This window comes from Xyrauchen texanus, chromosome 27, assembly GCF_025860055.1.
Source record: "Xyrauchen texanus isolate HMW12.3.18 chromosome 27, RBS_HiC_50CHRs, whole genome shotgun sequence".
Classification (NCBI taxonomy): domain Eukaryota; kingdom Metazoa; phylum Chordata; class Actinopteri; order Cypriniformes; family Catostomidae; genus Xyrauchen; species Xyrauchen texanus.
The window spans coordinates 35,549,229-35,563,437 of record NC_068302.1 but is presented as its reverse complement, the minus strand read 5'-3'; positions in this window follow the sequence as shown (position 1 = coordinate 35,563,437).

Sequence of the window (14,209 nt, the reverse complement as noted above, 5' to 3'; positions counted from 1 at the left end):
ACAGGGCTCAACTGGTGGTGGTGGGGAGGTGGAGGTTGCAGTGTTAGCACACCGAAACAGCAATGCGATAGATTGTGAGCAGACTTATAAAGCAATGGCTTACATGCGATTGGCTAGGAGTTACCCAGCTAATGATGTGATGATGTACACCTGCTGGTCTTCCCGCTAGAACTACGCTCCACTTCCATTGATTTTATCATAAGTATTATAATAATATTAAGCACATAATATATATAAGTATATAGGTATAGAATCAATACATTTTAATTTTATTGCAAAATATTCAGATATATATACAATATATCTGAGCACTTTATTAGGAACACCTATACATCTACTTATTCATGCATTATCTAATCAGCTAATCATATGGCAGCTGTGCAATGCATAAAATCATCCAGATACGGGTCAGGAGCTTGAATTAATGTTCACATCGACCACCATATCATAGTGTTCCTAACAAAGTGCTCAGTGAGTGTATAAGCAGTTTGAGAGTGTATGGAGACAGGCTCGATTGACTGAGTGGTCACTGCAGAGCTCTATTGCTGTAATATCTTTGCCACAATTCACTGATTGGTGGATCCGTTCTCTTCAGCAATATGGATATTGTAGTTCTTCACCAGGAATTCTGCTTAAACTTAAAGATTTAAGTTGAAATAATGCAGACTGGTGGCTTCAGAAGAAACAAATCCCATGGATTAACAAACTCTGAGCTCTTGGTAATTCTGTCTTTAAAGGGACAGTTCAACCAAAAATGAAAATTCTCTCATTTATTTACCCTCATGCCACCCAAGGGTGTGTGAGACGCAGATCAGCAGAAAATCTTGATGGCGTGGATGTAAGTGCACTGATGGAGATATAGGCCTATAAGATTTTTGGAAGAATATTTCAGCTCTGTAGGTCTATACAATGTAAGTGAATGGTGACCAAAAATGTAAAGCTACAAAAAGCACATAAAGGCAGCAGAAAAGTAATCCATATGACTTTAGTGTTTTTATCCATGTCTCCTTAAGCAATCTAATACATTTTTGGTGAGAACTGTTTGTCTTACCGTTGCAGTCTCTAGGCATGATCATGATTTGAAGCTTGATTACACTTCCTGCTTGATGCATATGGAGAGCGCTAGATGGCGCTAGGAAGTGTTATCAAGCTTGAAATCATGATCACCAAGGAGACTGCTGATGTCAAGATTTATGGTGTAAAAGGAGTTATATTTACCAACTGGATCGCTTTAGAAGACATAGATTAAAACACTGGAGACTTTTAGATTACTTTTATGCTACCTTTTATGTGCTTTTTGGGCCTTCAAAGGTATAGGTTTAGACCAATAGCGCTGAGATATTGTTCTAAAAACATTTATTTGTGTTCTGCAGAAGAAAAAGTCCTACACATGATCTGGGATGGCATGAGGGTGAGTAAATTAGAACATTTAGCTTTTTTGGGTTAACGATTTCTTTAAAAATATAAGTTATCGTTAATAATCAATTTGCCTATGGAACCGATCCCCTTGAAATCTGACTGTTCAAACTGAGATGCATTACAAGAAAGAAATTATTTTAATAGGATTACAAACTAATATATATATATATATATATAGGTGTGGTTTGAATCAGGTGTGTAAAATAGTTGCAAAAACTAAACACATTGTAGTCAAATACACCAAAAAAACATATTTTTTCTGCATGTCTGAACAAATTTAAAAGCGCAGGTCCTTTTGACAGTCATGCCGCTTTTATAGCTGATTATCCTAGAAACCACACTAGCAAAATGCATTGAGTGTCAATTTCTTGAGGAAAACTATATGGTAACATGGTCGGTGCTAGAGCTGGGGTAAAAGGGCTTAAGCCACGAATATTTCTATAAACTTTCTAAAACTGCTTTGGTATCAAGTTGATCCTAAAACATAATATTTAACAATATATTTGTAATATTGAAGGAATGTTCTGTGTTCAATACAAGTTGAGCTCAATCAACAGCACCAATAATACAAGAGATTTAACAGAAGAATTGATGAAAGTGCTTTTATAAAATTACAGGCTTCACATTTCTGTGTTTAATCCCTCCAAAAATTAGCCCCCTTGACTTCCATTGTCCATCATTTTAATCAAAATCTTTGCTTCTTTAAAAAAAAAAAAGGAAAGAAAGAAATGTAGGGACGAATGATTAGGATTGTTTGCTTTTAAGTATGCAATTCTATATGGCTTCATAATTCACATTTGTGGTATGACTGTGTTTAATTTATGTTGTATTACAAAATGTCCACATATTGTCCAGTAATATTCACCACAAACCTTTATTTTACTCATAAGCTGAATAAACTATTATGAAAATCCTCAGGGAACACATGGCAATCTCTCTTCTGGATTTTTGAACTACAACCTCATTCAAACTATGGAAAACCGCAAGGGACAATATAGTTTGTTTGTTTTTAAATCACATTTAAGTGTTAAAAGCATGACATTTCTGATCTTTGAGCATATCTGCAGGTGAGACTTATGTTAGTGGGACATTTTAGTTTGTTTCAGTAGTCTAATATTTAAAGATTTACTAAACGGTATACTGTAAATTACATCTCACTGATGTAACATTTAAACGTTTATTAAAAAGTGTATTAAATTTCATCAAAGGATCGCCCCATACATATCCACAGATGTCTGGGTAAGCCCTGAATATATCCACTGACCCTAGAATCGCCACTGATGATGGTGAATGTTTTATCATGGTCATCGGCGCTGCAGCCCCACAATTCCCACACATCTGATTCCCAGACAAGCCCCAAGGGACAAACTGCACCATACCATAATGCCAAGCGGGCTTGAAGAAGATAAGCAAGAGGGAGCTCTCTTTTCTGATGTTGTGTTCTTTAATTACCACTCTGTTTTCCACCTGTGCCTTTGTTTAGGGTGGTGCGGAGTGTGTAGATCATTAGTTTGCTGCCAGCCGCCCATCAACGTGTCCTTCACGAACCGCTGCGCCACTAAGAAGTCATTTACACCGCTTCTCCCCATATGGTTTCATCACTATTCCGGCACAGTCTCCGCTGCTGCTCATAAAAACCCCGGGACCGTCAGCCTTTTTAAAAATGGCATTATCCAGCTTAATGATGAAGCTCTTTTATAGCAGAGAGAAAAAAAGAAGTAATAAAGAGGCTGTGACTGGAATGCTGTCAGTTCACATAATAAATTGACTGTTTTTCATTCAGGGGTGTGTGAGATGCAGATCAGCAGAAAATCTCGATGGCGTGCATGCAAGTGCACTGATAGATATATAGGCCTATACATATAGGCCTAAACTAACTGTCTAAGTAAAGTGAATTATTGATGTTTTGTGATTTTCGCAGTCAGTATTGCTGAGAAGGGTCTGGGCGATATATGTTTGCAATTATTTTGCAGGCGATACAAAAAAATCAACAAAAATAATGAATACCGCAGTTATTTGAATGCACTTTTTATGTTGCCATTAAGTGTTCTTAAAAAGTGTCATTACTGAAATCACATTATTAATTTTGCGATCCTTGTCTCGTGACTCCCGAGTATGAGAGTGCTAGGACCAGTGTGGGATTAGTTGCTCAAAAATAGTAATCCACTACAAAAGAATAATTAAATCCATAATATTGTAATTTGTCATCATCGGTCCGTGACCTTCAGCTCTCACTGGATCGCTTGGCAGTCGAGTGTGAAGCGGCTGGGATGAGGATTAGCACCTCTAAATCTGAGGCCATGGTTCTCAGCAGGAAAGTGATGGAGTGTGTACTCAAGGTAGGGAAGGAGGTATTGCCCCAAGTGAAGGAATTCAGGTACCTCGGGGTCTTGTTCACGAGTGAGGGGACAATGGAGCGGGAGGTTGGCTGGAGAATCGGGGCAGCGGGGGCGCTATTGCACTCGCTCTATCACACCGTTGTCACAAAAAGAGAGCTGAGCCGGAAGGCAAAGCTCTCGATCTACCGGTCCATTTTTGTTCCTACCCTCATCTATGGTCATGAAGGCTGGGCCATGACCGAAAGAACTAGGTCGCGAGTACAAGCGGCTGAAATGGGCTTCCTCAGAAGAGTGGCGGGCTTCTCCCTTAGAGATAGGGTGAGGAGCTCAGTCATCCGTGAGGAGCTCGGAGTAGAGTCGCTGCTCCTTTGCGTCGAAAGGAGTCAGTTGAGGTGGTTTGGGCATCTGGTAAGGATGTCCCCTGGCCGCCTCCCTAGGGAGGTGTTTCAGGGACGTCCAGCTGGGAGGAGGCCTCGGGGAAGACCCAGGATTAGGTGGAGAGATTACATCTCCACACTGGCCTGGGAACGCATCAGGGTCCCCCAGTCAGAGCTGGTTAATGTGGCTCGGGATAGGGAAGTTTGGGTCCCCTTGCTGGAGCTGCTCCCCCCCGCGACCCGACTTCGGATAAGCGGTTGAAGATGGATGGATGGATGGATGGATGGATATTGTAATTTGATTACTTTACTGATTGCATCCTTGAAAAGTAATCTATTTACTAACAATTAAGTTACTTTCTAAAACAATTTTCCAACCTAGTCTCATAGAATAAACGTTATAGGAGCACAATTTTTGCAAACTATCTTTTACGTGCCTAATACGTTTTGCTGCACTCTCCTGGTGAAATTGAAACTAAAGGCACCACGACATCTGTTTTATTTACTTGCGCACAAATCATGACAACAACGGATAGTTGTGAGTTTATAAACACTTATATTTTGCTCCACTATGCACACACTTCAAGTCAAGTCAAGTGGTTTTTATTGTCGATCAACCATATACAGTTAGTACAGTACACAGTGAAACGAGACAACGTTCCTCTACGACCATGGTGCTACATAAAACAGCATAGGACAAACACAGAACCACATGAGACTACACAACTAAATAACATACCTATAATAAAGTGCACGTGCAAACATGTGCAAAACGTATGGGACAGTACAATAAATTACTAAATATTAACAGGACAATGGGCACAGTGGGAGACAGTGCAGCGCCGATCAGTACACAGTAGTGCAAAAAAAGTTTCTAAAAATGCCAAATGTAAACATAACATACTATGAGATAGTGTGCTATGCACATAGCAGTTATTGAGGTAGCAGCTATGTATAAAGTGACAGTAATTAAAGTGCAACTCAGGACACGTGTGTGTGTGTGTCAGTCCAGTCTATGAGTATTGAGGAGTCTGATGGCTTGGGGGAAGAAGCTGTTTGGCCGTGAGGGCCCGTATGCTTCGGGACCTCTTGCCAGACGGCAGGAGGGTGACGATTTTGTGTGAGGTGTGTGTGTGGGGTCGTCCACAATGTTGGTTGTTTTGCGGATGCAGTGTTTTTTGTAAATGTCTTTGATGGAGGGAAGAGAGACCCCAATGATCTTCTCAGCTGTCCTCACTATCCTCTGCAGTGCTTTGCAGTCCGAAACAGTGCAAGTCCCAAACCAGGCAGTGATGCAGCTGCTCAGGATGCTCTCAATAGACCCTCTATAGTATGTAGTGAGGATGGGGGGTGGGAGATGTGCTTTCCTCAGCCTTCGAAGAAAGTAGAGACGCTGCTGGGCTTTCTTGGTAATAGAGCTGGTGTTGAGGGACCAGGTGAGGTTCTCTGAAAGGTGAACACCAAGGAATTTGGTGCTCTTGACGATCTCCACAGAGGAGCCGTCAATGTTCAGCGGAGAGTGGTCACTCTGTGCCCTCCTAAAGTCAACAACCATCTCTTTTGTTTTGTCCACATTCAGAGACAGGTTGTTGGCTCTACACCAGTCCGTTAGCCGCTGCATCTCCTCTCTGTATGCTGACTCGTCGTTCTTGCTGATGAGACCCACCACGGTCGTGTCATCGGCGAACTTAATGATGTGGTTCAAGCTGTGTATTGCTGCACAGTCGTCAGTCAGCAGAGTGAACAGCAGTGGACTGAGCACACAGCCCTGGGGGGCCCCAGTGCTCGGTGTGGTGGTGGTGGAGATGCTGTTACCGATCCGGACTGACTGAGGTCTCCCAGTCAGGAAGTCCAGGATCCAGTTGCAGAGGGAGGTGTCTAGGCCCAGCAGGTTCAGCTTTCCAATCAGATGCTGAGGAATTATTGTGTTGAATGCTGAGCTGAAGTCTATGAACTGCATTTGAACGTATGAGTCCTTTTTATCTAGGTGGGTGAGGGCCAGATGGAGGGTGGTGGCAATGGAGTCGTCTATTGAACGGTTTGGACAATAGGCGAACTGCAGTGGGTCTAGTGATGGGGGCAGCTGGGTATTAATGTGCCTCAAGACGAGCCACTCGAAGCGCTTCTATGTTATGATACACATTTATTACTATAAAGCATCAAAACCATACATTTTAACAGTTGTATTACAGACCCACCTTCATTTACAAAATAATTCCAATGTGATTAGCTTCCGTGGTAGCTTACCCGATGGGACTATGTTCTCAGAGGACCGAGGCTCAAGACAAGCACGCAAGCTGACATGTGAGATGAAAGTGTCTCGAAATTACGTGGTTGCCTTAAAAAATTAGCTTTTAATGTTGTATTTCATTTTACAACATTATCGGTTAGGTTTAGGTGTTGCTTTATGTTAAGGATTTCTGATTTGTTCACCTCATTTCTTCAACTGTTTTTAAAACACTATTTGATAGATTTAGGTTAAAGTTTTCAGTTAGGAAGGTACGTTTTACTGGCGACTAATATTCACCTGAAAAACCTTGTTTCACTCGCTTTTAGAGCCCTCCACTGGACATTCCACTGAGAAACTGCAGCTAAGCATGTAGTGAATCATATCTTTTTTTTTTTTGCCTAAATGTTGCCACAGTCAGGTAATGTTCATGAAATCAAGCTAAAATTTTCACAGATATGTTTTTTTTTTTTCTCAACAAATTCAAAATAGTTTTCTCCTTGTTCATTTTCATTGTCCATTCAGCTGTTACAGAAACACAAACAGACAGGGAGAAATGTAATACATGTAATGGGATTACAAATTTAAAATACAAAATATTAGTAACTATATTTCACTACAGTTACAATTTAAATGATTGGTAATCAGAAAATTCTTACTAAATTATGTTTTTTGAAAATGTAAAAATGCAGAAAGTTTTCTGTGAGGGTTAGGTTTAGGGGATAGAATATAAAGTTTGTAAAGTATAAAAATCATTATGTCTATGGAAAGTCCCCATAAAACATGGAAACACTACGTGTGTGTGTGTGTGTGTGTGTGTGTGTGTGTGTGTGTGTGTGTGTGTGTGAGACTGAAACTACTATAATCTAAAATAATGGACTGGATCATTTATGACCAGTTTTGAGTCACACTGGCACACAAAGCATGGCACACAAAGCACTGGCATTAGTCTAATGATTCAGTCTATTCTGTACACTTTGTACCTCAGGGAAAATACCGTCAACATGTAGACAAAGTGTAAGAGAGAGGGTAGGGGGGTGACATACATCATCATCCTGCAGGCATGCCCTGGAACTAGGAATTAATTTGCTGTTTCAATTCTTACAAAAGCATGTTGCAAGAATGAGCATGCATACGCTTGTAAGAAAGTTAAGTGTTATGATGAAACCTCAAGTGCCAATGGACTTTAGTCAGTGTAGACCACGTTTTTAATTTAAGGCAAAGGAAAATGAGGCTGTGAGGGATAAACTTACAGTGTGTTGCATTATATTTTTGTGTACCTTATGGTTGATTGTTAAAATAATAGTTTATCTAAAATTATAAATTATGTAATTATTTACATCTCATATTTTTTCCAAACCTGCATGTTGTTACCTTTTCTGTGGAAAATAAAAAATATTCAAGAAGTTCTTTTCCATAAAACAAAAGATCATAATGACCAATTATTATTCCATAATTATAATTAAGGAATTAATTATGCTCGAGCTTCTTAAACTCACCAAAAGTATCCAACATAGAGTGAAATATAGGAAACCAGTCCCTTAAGGAAATTTCAAATCAGAATAACAACCCTGGCTATTCAAAGATTAGAACCCACATCAAGTTTATTTATTTAACATGTTGATTGAAAGATTGAGTTTAATTGGAAAGGTTTAGACTTTAGTTTTGAATTTTACAAATATGAAAAAATTATACAGTACAAATAGTGGTTTTCCCTATTCAAAAAAATTATAATTCTGCCTTACCTGTTTTGACAATGCAATATGTCACAACAGACATACTGTACTGCAGCAAAAGCAAGTAACACAGGGGTAATGTGTAAAAACCGCATCATTTAATTAGCTCTCTTTTCCTCTATTTGCATAGGTGTGACATTAAACTGGAGTGTGAGTGGTAATTTGAACACCAAACATGTGATAAACAGGAAAAACTGTGAACTACGATGTGAAAACAAAGTCTTCATTCTTCACTTTTTTTTTAACACATCCAAATAAGCTTTCCTCTCATTAAGGATAACATCACCTTCCCTCCCACATTACACATCTAAAAGTCCTGTGACTCAAAACTTTCTCATTCAACTAGTTATGTTCTTGACAAATGTTTTCTTACAAAAGCATGTTGCAAGAATGAGCATGCATACGCTTGTAAGAAAGTCAAGTGTTATGATGAAACATCACGTGCCAATGGACTTTAGTCAGTGTAGACCACATTTTTAATTTAAGGCAAATGAAAATGAGGCTGTGAGGGATAAACTTACAGTGTGTTGCATTATATTTTTTGTGTGCCATATGGTTGATTGTTAAAATAATAGTTTAACTAAAATGATAAATTGTGTAATTACTAACAGCTCATATTTTTTTCCAAACCTGCATGTTGTTACCTTTTCTTTCGAAAAAACAAAAAAAATATTCAAGAATTTATTTTCATTAAACCAAAGTTCATAATGACCAAAAGGGCCATTAAAACACCAATAACAAGAGCCTTTATGACTTATAGCCAGTGTTGGGTAAATTACTCAAACGAAGTAATTCACTACAAATTACTAGTTATTTCTCTAAATAATGTAATCCGATTATTTTACTGATTACTTCATCCAAAATTGAATCCCATTACTAATTATTTTACTATTAAGTTACTTTCTATATCACTTTTCCTAGAAAGGTTTTTGGTTTTCCGCTCAAATTCAAAATGTCTACACTGTTGAGCCAAAGCATTATGACCACTCAAAGTTAAAGCAAAATAATTCCTAACAAGGCCACATATCAAGGTCTGGGTAGATTAGATGGTAAACGAACAATCAGTTCTTGAAGTCAATGTGTTGAATGCAGGAGAAATGGGTAGGAGTAAAGACCTGAGCAACTTTGACAAGGGCCAAATTGTCATGGACAGACGACTGGATCAGAGCATCTCTGAAACGGCAAGGCTTGTGGGGTGCTATCGGTCAGCAGTGATGAGTGCCTACTTACTGTACAGTGTTCCAAGGAGGGACAACCCACAAAAAGGCGATAGGTGGTTGGGCTCCCAAGGCTCATCGATGCGCGAGGGCAACGAAGGGTACCCGTCTGGTCCGAACCCATAGAATGTCTACTGTGGCACAAGTCACAGAAACTTTTAACAATGGCTTACGGGAGGAATGTGTCACAACACAGTGCATCGCACCCTGCTGCATATGGGGCTGCATAGCTGCAGACCTGTCAGAGTGCCCATGATGACTCCTCTCCACCGTCAAAAGCACATACAATGGGAAACTGGACCTTGGAGCTGTGAAAGAAGGTTGCTTGGGCCGATGAGTCCAGTTTTATTTCACATCATGTGGACGGACGTGCGATGATTACCTGGGGAAGTGATGGCACCAGGATGCACTGTGGGAAGACGACATGCCAGTGGAGGGAGTGTGAGGTAGTCAATTTGGCACGTGCCACCTACCTAAACATCGTTGCAGACCAGGTACAACCCTTCATGGCAATGATATTTCCTGATGCAGTGGCCTCTTTCAGCAGGATAATGCACCCTGCCACACTGTTTGGGAATAGTTTGAGGAACATGATGAAGAGATCAACATGTTGCCCTTGCCCCTCCGATCTCAATCCAATTGAGCATATGTGGAATGTGCTGGACCAGCATGTCCGATCCACAGTGGCTCGACCTCGCAACTTACAGGACTTGAAGGACTTGCTGCTAATATCTTGGTGTTAGACACATTCAGACACATTCAGGGGTCTTGTAGAGTCCATATCTCAGAGGGTCGGTGCTGTTTTGGTAGAATGCGGAGGACCAACAGCATATTGGTCATAATGTTTTGGCTCATCTGTGCATATTTCTTTTTTTTCTCTCTCTTTTTCTCCCCAATTTGGAATGCCCAATTCCCAATGTGCTCTAAGTCCTCGTGGTGGTGTAGTGAGGATGAGTATCAGTTGCCTCCACATCTGAGACTGTCAATCCATGCATCTAATCACGTGGCTTGAGCGCATTCCCGCAGAGCCGTAGCGCGTGCGGAGGCCCACGCTATTCTCCACTCACCAGGCGCCCCACCAAAAGCGAGAACCACACATTATAGAGACCACGAGGAGGTTACCCCATGTGACTCTACCCTTCCTAACAACTAGGCCAATTTACTGGCTGGAGTCACTCGGCACGCCCTGGACTCCAGGGGTAGCAGTCAGCGTCAGTACTTGCTGAGCTACCCTGGCCCCTGCAATTTTCTTTTTAGTGCAAGTACTTTTCCCACCATGACGACTAAATAAGAATTAATGTAAGTGCTTTTATAAAAGTATAAGCTTCATATTTCTGCTTTTACTCCCCCATTCACTTCCATTGTAAATGCCTAACTGTAACTAATTTCAACTTTATATGTTTTATTTTAAAGAAGTTAAAAAAAAAATATTTGGTAATCAACATTATGCCACAAATGCTGCCAATTGAGCTTGATTTGTATTGAACCTGGAACATTTCTTTAAAGTGTAGCTTCCTGTCTGCTCTTTCAAGTCACATCTAGGTCATGTATACCTTCTGCCAGGTCAGATGTGAGACATGAAGCCCAGGACCTGACATTTGGGTTTCTTTGCATCTCTGTCCCTGTCTCTCACACACACAGGTGCTGGCCTCCTGGGCCACAATGTCAGACATGGAGCAACACGGTCACTTAACGGTCTGTAGCCGGCTGGGGGGATGACAGGCGTGAGTAACACATTTTTACACTGACTTTAATACATAGTGACACATAGCAGAAGTGCCCACATTCACTCAATCAGAAACATAGACATATGAATGCCCACCAGAATGCAAAAAACTCGTATTATGTATTCTAGCAATGTCCAGGCAAATATATGCAGACATCTTCTGACTGACATATGTACGTGCATCATTCATATCTGTCTGGTCATGTCATTTCCTATATGAAGAATGACAGTACATGCTTATTTGTTGTGAGCTGTAGTATTTATTAAAGACCCCATGAAATCAAAATTGGAGATATGTGGCTTTTAGGCCATGCTTGTTATCATTGAGGCTGTATCCTATAAAAGATTTATGCATTTAAAAAGTACAGTTTTTCTCTTCCAGGAAAATCTGCCTAAAATATTGCTGACTCATCTTGCACTCACAGGTATATCAACATTTTTGTAAAATAAAATGCTCATAGGAATTCCCCTCCCCCTAAAACCAGCTGCCTGGCAATAGCAAATTATGGTTCTTGGCTGTGACGTAAACTAAAAGTTGGTGATATGACCTGATATGTCCTGCCCAAACTTTCTGTTTCAATAGGAAATACATGAACACCAGGGGGTCAAGGTTTGGCTGGTTTGCATGGCCAGATATCCCTTGATAGTTAATGCTGTAACTAGACCATTATTCGTGCAAAGAACATGTAGTGGTGTATTCTGACAAAATAAAATGTTTTTGCAAGCAGCTTATAAATTGCAATTATTATGTTGGCCTGACAAACCCAACATTCTATTTCACACTATCTAAACCGGGCACATCCGTTGATGCTTATGCGACCCAACGGCTTGAGGCTGTCTACAGTGGATGCATCGACATGAAAGTTCTAAACTGTTTAGTTGTGTTTTTGTCAGTAGTAGCGCCAGCGTGTGCAGAGCAATATGGAACAGGCACCCGTTTACTGTTGACGCGACACGCTGTGCGCAACGGACACTTCCAGTGTAGACAGCATCATTCATTATAATGGTATTCTATTGCTTTTCACACTGTATGGCCTGCAAAATCCTGCTTTTTGTTAAATAATTTTCTCCCCTTTTCTCCCCAGTTTGAATGGAAGTCCTCATGGTGGCATAGTGACTCGCCTCAATCTGGGTGGTGAAGGACGAATCTCAGTTGCCTCCGTGTCTGAGACCACCAATCTTTGCATCTTATCATGTGGCTTGTTGAGCACGTTACAATGGAGACGTAGCGCGTATGGATCCACATGCAACTCGCCACATGCCCCACAGAAAGTGAGAACCACGCATTATAGCGACCACGAGGAGGTTACCCCATGTGACTCTACCCTCCCTAGCAACCGGCCCAATTTGGTTGCTTAGGAGATGTGGCTTGAGTCACTCAGCATGCCCTGGATTCAAACTCATGACTCCAGGGGTGGTAGCCAGCGTCAATACTCGCTGAGCTACCAGGCCCACCAAAAACCTTCTTTTCAACCTTTTTTAAACTTTGAGATAAGGCTTTGTCAAGCCAACAAATATTTTCTTGACAAACTTTACCTATCTAGTTTTGTTATACTGTATTATTGTAGATGTTTAATCAGAAGGGTCACACCTCATGCACCGGCATGGCAGTCGCTAGTGTAGGGCTTAGAATGGTGCACAGTATTATGGTGCCATCAGCCAATCAGCGTTGTCAGGACATCATTTTCCTCCTTCCCCAAATTAATTTGTCACATGTCATTTATGCTCAGGTGATTGGCTCAAAAATGTATGCAAACATATGCTCCGTTATGCATCTACCAACAATGGCCGACTAGGCCATGCTAACTAAACAACCCTTGACACTTGGGTTTCATTTATGCATTTGGCAGACGCTTTTATCCAAAGGGTTTCAATAGGATCAACACATAAATTAAAACTGCACTCGTCAAGCCATTACATGAGGTCTTTAAATAATCTGGTCAATTTCTGACCTCTTTTGTTTAGCCTGATACAAGTTTATAGTATAATCCCCTTAAGCTATGCTTGGCTGAGCAAAACAAATATCCGTTTCAATATATGATCATGGAAGTAATTCAGCCCTCAATATTTATCAGTTTTGGGTCATAATAGCTCTCTTTATTTTCAAGAGTGTTTCATATTCACTGTCGGAGAAACAGAATGCAAAACAATGAGAGGCAAGTGCTGTTGCCGAATAATGAAGGACACAAAACATCTCATGTGCTTAATTTTCCCAATTAATCCAAATTAATAAGCAAATAAACCCATGCATAAATAATTAAGATAAATAAATGACCAGCACAGCAGCCTCTGGCACAATAGTGTCTCATTATGCATTTATAACAATAACACAGAGAGAGAGAGAGAGAGAGAGAGAGAGAGAGAGAGAGAGAGAGAGAGAGAGAGAGAGAGAGAGAGTGTAGTAAAGGACTCATCAGACCCATCTCTTAATGTAATGGATGGTAATGACTGTGCTTACGGTTGCCTGAATGTACGTTGACCGGACACACTGTGCAGGGCCGACGGCACTTTCGTGCATAATTAAAAATGTGTGTGTGTTCAGGGAGGAAAAGGCAGAATGATTGTGTGTGCATGTGTCTGTAGGGGAAATAAAGAATGCTTATTATCCATCTGCCATCCAATTTTAATCTCTATAAAACAAATGAAACATTCACAAGACCAGGGACTTTTCATTATCTCTATATTCACGGCCCTAAAAGGGGCTTTTACATCCACTAACAAAACCTCAGCAGAGGAGGAAGTGGAGGGAATACAAAAGGAAATGAAGAAGCAGAGGAAAAAGAGGTATTTCAACTTAGGTCACACAGTTAAAATCACCTCATAAATGAAGGGAGTTAAACAAGAAACTTGTTACTAAGCAGAACAGTTTTGAACAGGGGGGCGAATTCTAAACAGAATAATATTTAAATTGAGTCACTATGAATATGATGCACGAATTGCACTACTACTTTTGGGTTTCTTTTAAGCTTATTGTGAGGCACTATCCACTTTCATTGTATTAAAAAGATGAACTGAGATATTCATTAAAACATCTCTTTTTGCATTCAGCATAAGACAGAAAGTCATACGAGATTGGAAAGACATGAGGTTGAACTATTCCATTTAAACAGCATTTCCAAGGTGTCTTGTCATTTTTAAAGTAACACGTCGAACTGCAACGAGCGGTGG